We start from the raw sequence: 11,946 nt of genomic DNA, 5'->3' as shown, positions 1-11,946 counted from the left end.
CACATACATTTGCACACATCCAGAGATAAACTCACCCCAAACAATCCACATTCCAAGAAATCCAGACGTGGCTCTGATTGCACACACATGTGATTATGCGCAGAGGTCCACCCTACCAGCCAACCTCAGATCTCCACGCAGGCACACATGAATGCACATACATTTGCACACATCCAGAGATAAACTCACCCCAAACAATCCACATTCCAAGAAATCCAGACGTGGCTCTGATTGCACACACATGCGATTATGCGCAGAGGTCTTCCAAGAAATCCAGACGTGGCTCTGATTGCACACACATGCGATTATGCGCAGAGGTCCACCCTACCAGCCAACCTCAGATCTCCACGCAGGCACACATGAATGCACATACATTTGCACACATCCAGAGATAAACTCACCCCAAACAATCCACATTCCAAGAAATCCAGACGTGGCTCTGATTGCACACACATGCGATTATGCGCAGAGGTCCACCCTACCAGCCAACCTCAGATCTCCACGCAGGCACACATGAATGCACATACATTTGCACACATCCAGAGATAAACTAACCCCAAACAATCCACATTCCAAGAAATCCAGACATGGCTCTGATTGCACACACATGTGATTATGCGCAGAGGTCCACCCTACCAGCCAACCTCAGATCTCCACGCAGGCACACATGAATGCACATACATTTGCACACATCCAGAGATAAACTCACCCCAAACAATCCACATTCCAAGAAATCCAGACGTGGCTCTGATTGCACACACATGTGATTATGCGCAGAGGTCCACCCTACCAGCCAACCTCAGATCTCCACGCAGGCACACATGAATGCACATACATTTGCACACATCCAGAGATAAACTCACCCCAAACAATCCACATTCCAAGAAATCCAGACGTGGCTCTGATTGCACACACATGCGATTATGCGCAGAGGTCCACCCTACCAGCCAACCTCAGATCTCCACGCAGGCACACATGAATGCACATACATTTGCACACATCCAGAGATAAACTCACCCCAAACAATCCACATTCCAAGAAATCCAGACGTGGCTCTGATTGCACACACATGCGATTATGCGCAGAGGTCCACCCTACCAGCCAACCTCAGATCTCCACGCAGGCACACATGAATGCACATACATTTGCACACATCCAGAGATAAACTAACCCCAAACAATCCACATTCCAAGAAATCCAGACATGGCTCTGATTGCACACACATGTGATTATGCGCAGAGGTCCACCCTACCAGCCAACCTCAGATCTCCACGCAGGCACACATGAATGCACATACATTTGCACACATCCAGAGATAAACTCACCCCAAACAATCCACATTCCAAGAAATCCAGACGTGGCTCTGATTGCACACACATGTGATTATGCGCAGAGGTCCACCCTACCAGCCAACCTCAGATCTCCACGCAGGCACACATGAATGCACATACATTTGCACACATCCAGAGATAAACTCACCCCAAACAATCCACATTCCAAGAAATCCAGACGTGGCTCTGATTGCACACACATGCGATTATGCGCAGAGGTCCACCCTACCAGCCAACCTCAGATCTCCACGCAGGCACACATGAATGCACATACATTTGCACACATCCAGAGATAAACTCACCCCAAACAATCCACATTCCAAGAAATCCAGACGTGGCTCTGATTGCACACACATGCGATTATGCGCAGAGGTCCACCCTACCAGCCAACCTCAGATCTCCACGCAGGCACACATGAATGCACATACATTTGCACACATCCAGAGATAAACTAACCCCAAACAATCCACATTCCAAGAAATCCAGACATGGCTCTGATTGCACACACATGTGATTATGCACAGAGGTCCACCCTACCAGCCAACCTCAGATCTCCACGCAGGCACACATGAATGCACATACATTTGCACACATCCAGAGATAAACTAACCCCAAACAATCCACATTCCAAGAAATCCAGACGTGGCTCTGATTGCACACACATACGATTATGCGCAGAGGTCCACCCTACCAGCCAACCTCAGATCTCCACGCAGGCACACATGAATGCACATACATTTGCACACATCCAGAGATAAACTAACCCCAAACAATCCACATTCCAAGAAATCCAGACATGGCTCTGATTGCACACACATGTGATTATGCGCAGAGGTCCACCCTACCAGCCAACCTCAGATCTCCACGCAGGCACACATGAATGCACATACATTTGCACACATCCAGAGATAAACTCACCCCAAACAATCCACATTCCAAGAAATCCAGACGTGGCTCTGATTGCACACACATGTGATTATGCGCAGAGGTCCACCCTACCAGCCAACCTCAGATCTCCACGCAGGCACACATGAATGCACATACATTTGCACACATCCAGAGATAAACTCACCCCAAACAATCCACATTCCAAGAAATCCAGACGTGGCTCTGATTGCACACACATGTGATTATGCGCAGAGGTCCACCCTACCAGCCAACCTCAGATCTCCACGCAGGCACACATGAATGCACATACATTTGCACACATCCAGAGATAAACTCACCCCAAACAATCCACATTCCAAGAAATCCAGACGTGGCTCTGATTGCACACACATGCGATTATGCGCAGAGGTCCACCCTACCAGCCAACCTCAGATCTCCACGCAGGCACACATGAATGCACATACATTTGCACACATCCAGAGATAAACTCACCCCAAACAATCCACATTCCAAGAAATCCAGACGTGGCTCTGATTGCACACACATGCGATTATGCGCAGAGGTCCACCCTACCAGCCAACCTCAGATCTCCACGCAGGCACACATGAATGCACATACATTTGCACACATCCAGAGATAAACTAACCCCAAACAATCCACATTCCAAGAAATCCAGACATGGCTCTGATTGCACACACATGTGATTATGCGCAGAGGTCCACCCTACCAGCCAACCTCAGATCTCCACGCAGGCACACATGAATGCACATACATTTGCACACATCCAGAGATAAACTAACCCCAAACAATCCACATTCCAAGAAATCCAGACGTGGCTCTGATTGCACACACATACGATTATGCGCAGAGGTCCACCCTACCAGCCAACCTCAGATCTCCACGCAGGCACACATGAATGCACATACATTTGCACACATCCAGAGATAAACTAACCCCAAACAATCCACATTCCAAGAAATCCAGACGTGGCTCTGATTGCACACACATGTGATTATGCGCAGAGGTCCACCCTACCAGCCAACCTCAGATCTCCACGCAGGCACACATGAATGCACATACATTTGCACACATCCAGAGATAAACTCACCCCAAACAATCCACATTCCAAGAAATCCAGACATGGCTCTGATTGCACACACATGTGATTATGCGCAGAGGTCCACCCTACCAGCCAACCTCAGATCTCCACGCAGGCACACATGAATGCACATACATTTGCACACATCCAGAGATAAACTCACCCCAAACAATCCACATTCCAAGAAATCCAGACGTGGCTCTGATTGCGCACACATGTGATTATGCGCAGAGGTCCACCCTACCACCCAACCCCAGATCTCCACGCAGGCACACATGAATGCACATACCTTTGCACACATCCAGAGATAAACTCACCCCAAACAATCCACATTCCAAGAAATCCAGACGTGGCTCTGATTGCACACACATGCGATTATGCGCAGAGGTCCACCCTACCAGCCAACCTCAGATCTCCACGCAGGCACACATGAATGCACATACATTTGCACACATCCAGAGATAAACTAACCCCAAACAATCCACATTCCAAGAAATCCAGACATGGCTCTGATTGCACACACATGTGATTATGCGCAGAGGTCCACCCTACCAGCCAACCTCAGATCTCCACGCAGGCACACATGAATGCACATACATTTGCACACATCCAGAGATAAACTAACCCCAAACAATCCACATTCCAAGAAATCCAGACGTGGCTCTGATTGCACACACATACGATTATGCGCAGAGGTCCACCCTACCAGCCAACCTCAGATCTCCACGCAGGCACACATGAATGCACATACATTTGCACACATCCAGAGATAAACTAACCCCAAACAATCCACATTCCAAGAAATCCAGACGTGGCTCTGATTGCACACACATGTGATTATGCGCAGAGGTCCACCCTACCAGCCAACCTCAGATCTCCACGCAGGCACACATGAATGCACATACATTTGCACACATCCAGAGATAAACTCACCCCAAACAATCCACATTCCAAGAAATCCAGACATGGCTCTGATTGCACACACATGTGATTATGCGCAGAGGTCCACCCTACCAGCCAACCTCAGATCTCCACGCAGGCACACATGAATGCACATACATTTGCACACATCCAGAGATAAACTCACCCCAAACAATCCACATTCCAAGAAATCCAGACGTGGCTCTGATTGCGCACACATGTGATTATGCGCAGAGGTCCACCCTACCACCCAACCCCAGATCTCCACGCAGGCACACATGAATGCACATACATTTGCACACATCCAGAGATAAACTCACCCCAAACAATCCACATTCCAAGAAATCCAGACGTGGCTCTGATTGCACACACATGTGATTATGCGCAGAGGTCCACCCTACCAGCCAACCTCAGATCTCCACGCAGGCACACATGAATGCACATACATTTGCACACATCCAGAGATAAACTAACCCCAAACAATCCACATTCCAAGAAATCCAGACATGGCTCTGATTGCACACACATGTGATTATGCGCAGAGGTCCACCCTACCAGCCAACCTCAGATCTCCACGCAGGCACACATGAATGCACATACATTTGCACACATCCAGAGATAAACTCACCCCAAACAATCCACATTCCAAGAAATCCAGACGTGGCTCTGATTGCACACACATGCGATTATGCGCAGAGGTCCACCCTACCAGCCAACCTCAGATCTCCACGCAGGCACACATGAATGCACATACATTTGCACACATCCAGAGATAAACTCACCCCAAACAATCCACATTCCAAGAAATCCAGACGTGGCTCTGATTGCACACACATGTGATTATGCGCAGAGGTCCACCCTACCAGCCAACCTCAGATCTCCACGCAGGCACACATGAATGCACATACATTTGCACACATCCAGAGATAAACTCACCCCAAACAATCCACATTCCAAGAAATCCAGACATGGCTCTGATTGCACACACATGTGATTATGCGCAGAGGTCCACCCTACCAGCCAACCTCAGATCTCCACGCAGGCACACATGAATGCACATACATTTGCACACATCCAGAGATAAACTCACCCCAAACAATCCACATTCCAAGAAATCCAGACGTGGCTCTGATTGCACACATGTGATTATGCGCAGAGGTCCACCCTACCAGCCAACCTCAGATCTCCACGCAGGCACACATGAATGCACATACATTTGCACACATCCAGAGATAAACTCACCCCAAACAATCCACATTCCAAGAAATCCAGACGTGGCTCTGATTGCACACACATGTGATTATGCGCAGAGGTCCACCCTACCAGCCAACCTCAGATCTCCACGCAGGCACACATGAATGCACATACATTTGCACACATCCAGAGATAAACTCACCCCAAACAATCCACATTCCAAGAAATCCAGACGTGGCTCTGATTGCACACACATGCGATTATGCGCAGAGGTCCACCCTACCAGCCACCTCAGATCTCCACGCAGGCACACATGAATGCACATACATTTGCACACATCCAGAGATAAACTCACCCCAAACAATCCACATTCCAAGAAATCCAGACGTGGCTCTGATTGCACACACATGCGATTATGCGCAGAGGTCCACCCTACCAGCCAACCTCAGATCTCCACGCAGGCACACATGAATGCACATACATTTGCACACATCCAGAGATAAACTAACCCCAAACAATCCACATTCCAAGAAATCCAGACATGGCTCTGATTGCACACACATGTGATTATGCGCAGAGGTCCACCCTACCAGCCAACCTCAGATCTCCACGCAGGCACACATGAATGCACATACATTTGCACACATCCAGAGATAAACTCACCCCAAACAATCCACATTCCAAGAAATCCAGACGTGGCTCTGATTGCACACACATGTGATTATGCGCAGAGGTCCACCCTACCAGCCAACCTCAGATCTCCACGCAGGCACACATGAATGCACATACATTTGCACACATCCAGAGATAAACTCACCCCAAACAATCCACATTCCAAGAAATCCAGACGTGGCTCTGATTGCACACACATGCGATTATGCGCAGAGGTCCACCCTACCAGCCAACCTCAGATCTCCACGCAGGCACACATGAATGCACATACATTTGCACACATCCAGAGATAAACTCACCCCAAACAATCCACATTCCAAGAAATCCAGACGTGGCTCTGATTGCACACACATGCGATTATGCGCAGAGGTCCACCCTACCAGCCAACCTCAGATCTCCACGCAGGCACACATGAATGCACATACATTTGCACACATCCAGAGATAAACTAACCCCAAACAATCCACATTCCAAGAAATCCAGACATGGCTCTGATTGCACACACATGTGATTATGCGCAGAGGTCCACCCTACCAGCCAACCTCAGATCTCCACGCAGGCACACATGAATGCACATACATTTGCACACATCCAGAGATAAACTAACCCAAACAATCCACATTCCAAGAAATCCAGACGTGGCTCTGATTGCACACACATGCGATTATGCGCAGAGGTCCACCCTACCAGCCAACCTCAGATCTCCACGCAGGCACACATGAATGCACATACATTTGCACACATCCAGAGATAAACTCACCCCAAACAATCCACATTCCAAGAAATCCAGACGTGGCTCTGATTGCACACACATGCGATTATGCGCAGAGGTCCACCCTACCAGCCAACCTCAGATCTCCACGCAGGCACACATGAATGCACATACATTTGCACACATCCAGAGATAAACTCACCCCAAACAATCCACATTCCAAGAAATCCAGACGTGGCTCTGATTGCACACACATGCGATTATGCGCAGAGGTCCACCCTACCAGCCAACCTCAGATCTCCACGCAGGCACACATGAATGCACATACATTTGCACACATCCAGAGATAAACTAACCCCAAACAATCCACATTCCAAGAAATCCAGACATGGCTCTGATTGCACACACATGTGATTATGCGCAGAGGTCCACCCTACCAGCCAACCTCAGATCTCCACGCAGGCACACATGAATGCACATACATTTGCACACATCCAGAGATAAACTCACCCCAAACAATCCACATTCCAAGAAATCCAGACGTGGCTCTGATTGCACACACATGTGATTATGCGCAGAGGTCCACCCTACCAAGCCAACCTCAGATCTCCACGCAGGCACACATGAATGCACATACATTTGCACACATCCAGAGATAAACTCACCCCAAACAATCCACATTCCAAGAAATCCAGACGTGGCTCTGATTGCACACACATGCGATTATGCGCAGAGGTCCACCCTACCAGCCAACCTCAGATCTCCACGCAGGCACACATGAATGCACATACATTTGCACACATCCAGAGATAAACTCACCCCAAACAATCCACATTCCAAGAAATCCAGACGTGGCTCTGATTGCACACACATGCGATTATGCGCAGAGGTCCACCCTACCAGCCAACCTCAGATCTCCACGCAGGCACACATGAATGCACATACATTTGCACACATCCAGAGATAAACTAACCCCAAACAATCCACATTCCAAGAAATCCAGACATGGCTCTGATTGCACACACATGTGATTATGCGCAGAGGTCCACCCTACCAGCCAACCTCAGATCTCCACGCAGGCACACATGAATGCACATACATTTGCACACATCCAGAGATAAACTCACCCCAAACAATCCACATTCCAAGAAATCCAGACGTGGCTCTGATTGCACACACATGTGATTATGCGCAGAGGTCCACCCTACCAGCCAACCTCAGATCTCCACGCAGGCACACATGAATGCACATACATTTGCACACATCCAGAGATAAACTCACCCCAAACAATCCACATTCCAAGAAATCCAGACGTGGCTCTGATTGCACACACATGCGATTATGCGCAGAGGTCCACCCTACCAGCCAACCTCAGATCTCCACGCAGGCACACATGAATGCACATACATTTGCACACATCCAGAGATAAACTCACCCCAAACAATCCACATTCCAAGAAATCCAGACGTGGCTCTGATTGCACACACATGCGATTATGCGCAGAGGTCCACCCTACCAGCCAACCTCAGATCTCCACGCAGGCACACATGAATGCACATACATTTGCACACATCCAGAGATAAACTAACCCCAAACAATCCACATTCCAAGAAATCCAGACATGGCTCTGATTGCACACACATGTGATTATGCGCAGAGGTCCACCCTACCAGCCAACCTCAGATCTCCACGCAGGCACACATGAATGCACATACATTTGCACACATCCAGAGATAAACTAACCCCAAACAATCCACATTCCAAGAAATCCAGACGTGGCTCTGATTGCACACACATACGATTATGCGCAGAGGTCCACCCTACCAGCCAACCTCAGATCTCCACGCAGGCACACATGAATGCACATACATTTGCACACATCCAGAGATAAACTAACCCCAAACAATCCACATTCCAAGAAATCCAGACATGGCTCTGATTGCACACACATGCGATTATGCGCAGAGGTCCACCCTACCAGCCAACCTCAGATCTCCACGCAGGCACACATGAATGCACATACATTTGCACACATCCAGAGATAAACTCACCCCAAACAATCCACATTCCAAGAAATCCAGACGTGGCTCTGATTGCACACACATGTGATTATGCGCAGAGGTCCACCCTACCAGCCAACCTCAGATCTCCACGCAGGCACACATGAATGCACATACATTTGCACACATCCAGAGATAAACTCACCCCAAACAATCCACATTCCAAGAAATCCAGACGTGGCTCTGATTGCACACACATGTGATTATGCGCAGAGGTCCACCCTACCAGCCAACCTCAGATCTCCACGCAGGCACACATGAATGCACATACATTTGCACACATCCAGAGATAAACTCACCCCAAACAATCCACATTCCAAGAAATCCAGACGTGGCTCTGATTGCACACACATGCGATTATGCGCAGAGGTCCACCCTACCAGCCAACCTCAGATCTCCACGCAGGCACACATGAATGCACATACATTTGCACACATCCAGAGATAAACTCACCCCAAACAATCCACATTCCAAGAAATCCAGACGTGGCTCTGATTGCACACACATGCGATTATGCGCAGAGGTCCACCCTACCAGCCAACCTCAGATCTCCACGCAGGCACACATGAATGCACATACATTTGCACACATCCAGAGATAAACTAACCCCAAACAATCCACATTCCAAGAAATCCAGACATGGCTCTGATTGCACACACATGTGATTATGCGCAGAGGTCCACCCTACCAGCCAACCTCAGATCTCCACGCAGGCACACATGAATGCACATACATTTGCACACATCCAGAGATAAACTAACCCCAAACAATCCACATTCCAAGAAATCCAGACGTGGCTCTGATTGCACACACATACGATTATGCGCAGAGGTCCACCCTACCAGCCAACCTCAGATCTCCACGCAGGCACACATGAATGCACATACATTTGCACACATCCAGAGATAAACTAACCCCAAACAATCCACATTCCAAGAAATCCAGACGTGGCTCTGATTGCACACACATGTGATTATGCGCAGAGGTCCACCCTACCAGCCAACCTCAGATCTCCACGCAGGCACACATGAATGCACATACATTTGCACACATCCAGAGATAAACTCACCCCAAACAATCCACATTCCAAGAAATCCAGACATGGCTCTGATTGCACACACATGTGATTATGCGCAGAGGTCCACCCTACCAGCCAACCTCAGATCTCCACGCAGGCACACATGAATGCACATACATTTGCACACATCCAGAGATAAACTCACCCCAAACAATCCACATTCCAAGAAATCCAGACGTGGCTCTGATTGCGCACACATGTGATTATGCGCAGAGGTCCACCCTACCACCCAACCCCAGATCTCCACGCAGGCACACATGAATGCACATACCTTTGCACACATCCAGAGATAAACTCACCCCAAACAATCCACATTCCAAGAAATCCAGACGTGGCTCTGATTGCACACACATGCGATTATGCGCAGAGGTCCACCCTACCAGCCAACCTCAGATCTCCACGCAGGCACACATGAATGCACATACATTTGCACACATCCAGAGATAAACTAACCCCAAACAATCCACATTCCAAGAAATCCAGACATGGCTCTGATTGCACACACATGTGATTATGCGCAGAGGTCCACCCTACCAGCCAACCTCAGATCTCCACGCAGGCACACATGAATGCACATACATTTGCACACATCCAGAGATAAACTCACCCCAAACAATCCACATTCCAAGAAATCCAGACGTGGCTCTGATTGCACACACATACGATTATGCGCAGAGGTCCACCCTACCAGCCAACCTCAGATCTCCACGCAGGCACACATGAATGCACATACATTTGCACACATCCAGAGATAAACTAACCCCAAACAATCCACATTCCAAGAAATCCAGACGTGGCTCTGATTGCACACACATGTGATTATGCGCAGAGGTCCACCCTACCAGCCAACCTCAGATCTCCACGCAGGCACACATGAATGCACATACATTTGCACACATCCAGAGATAAACTCACCCCAAACAATCCACATTCCAAGAAATCCAGACATGGCTCTGATTGCACACACATGTGATTATGCGCAGAGGTCCACCCTACCAGCCAACCTCAGATCTCCACGCAGGCACACATGAATGCACATACATTTGCACACATCCAGAGATAAACTCACCCCAAACAATCCACATTCCAAGAAATCCAGACGTGGCTCTGATTGCGCACACATGTGATTATGCGCAGAGGTCCACCCTACCACCCAACCCCAGATCTCCACGCAGGCACACATGAATGCACATACATTTGCACACATCCAGAGATAAACTCACCCCAAACAATCCACATTCCAAGAAATCCAGACGTGGCTCTGATTGCACACACATGTGATTATGCGCAGAGGTCCACCCTACCAGCCAACCTCAGATCTCCACGCAGGCACACATGAATGCACATACATTTGCACACATCCAGAGATAAACTCACCCCAAACAATCCACATTCCAAGAAATCCAGACGTGGCTCTGATTGCACACACATGCGATTATGCGCAGAGGTCCACCCTACCAGCCAACCTCAGATCTCCACGCAGGCACACATGAATGCACATACATTTGCACACATCCAGAGATAAACTCACCCCAAACAATCCACATTCCAAGAAATCCAGACGTGGCTCTGATTGCACACACATGCGATTATGCGCAGAGGTCCACCCTACCAGCCAACCTCAGATCTCCACGCAGGCACACATGAATGCACATACATTTGCACACATCCAGAGATAAACTAACCCCAAACAATCCACATTCCAAGAAATCCAGACATGGCTCTGATTGCACACACATGTGATTATGCGCAGAGGTCCACCCTACCAGCCAACCTCAGATCTCCACGCAGGCACACATGAATGCACATACATTTGCACACATCCAGAGATAAACTCACCCCAAACAATCCACATTCCAAGAAATCCAGACGTGGCTCTGATTGCACACACATGTGATTATGCGCAGAGACAGATCTCCACGCAGGCACACATGAATGCACATACATTTGCACACATCCAGAGATAAACTCACCCCAAACAATCCACATTC

This window comes from Maylandia zebra, linkage group LG18 (genome assembly GCF_041146795.1).
Source record: "Maylandia zebra isolate NMK-2024a linkage group LG18, Mzebra_GT3a, whole genome shotgun sequence".
Lineage (NCBI taxonomy): Eukaryota > Metazoa > Chordata > Actinopteri > Cichliformes > Cichlidae > Maylandia > Maylandia zebra.
The sequence above is the reverse complement of the archived record's forward strand: the minus strand, read 5'-3'. Positions refer to the sequence as shown.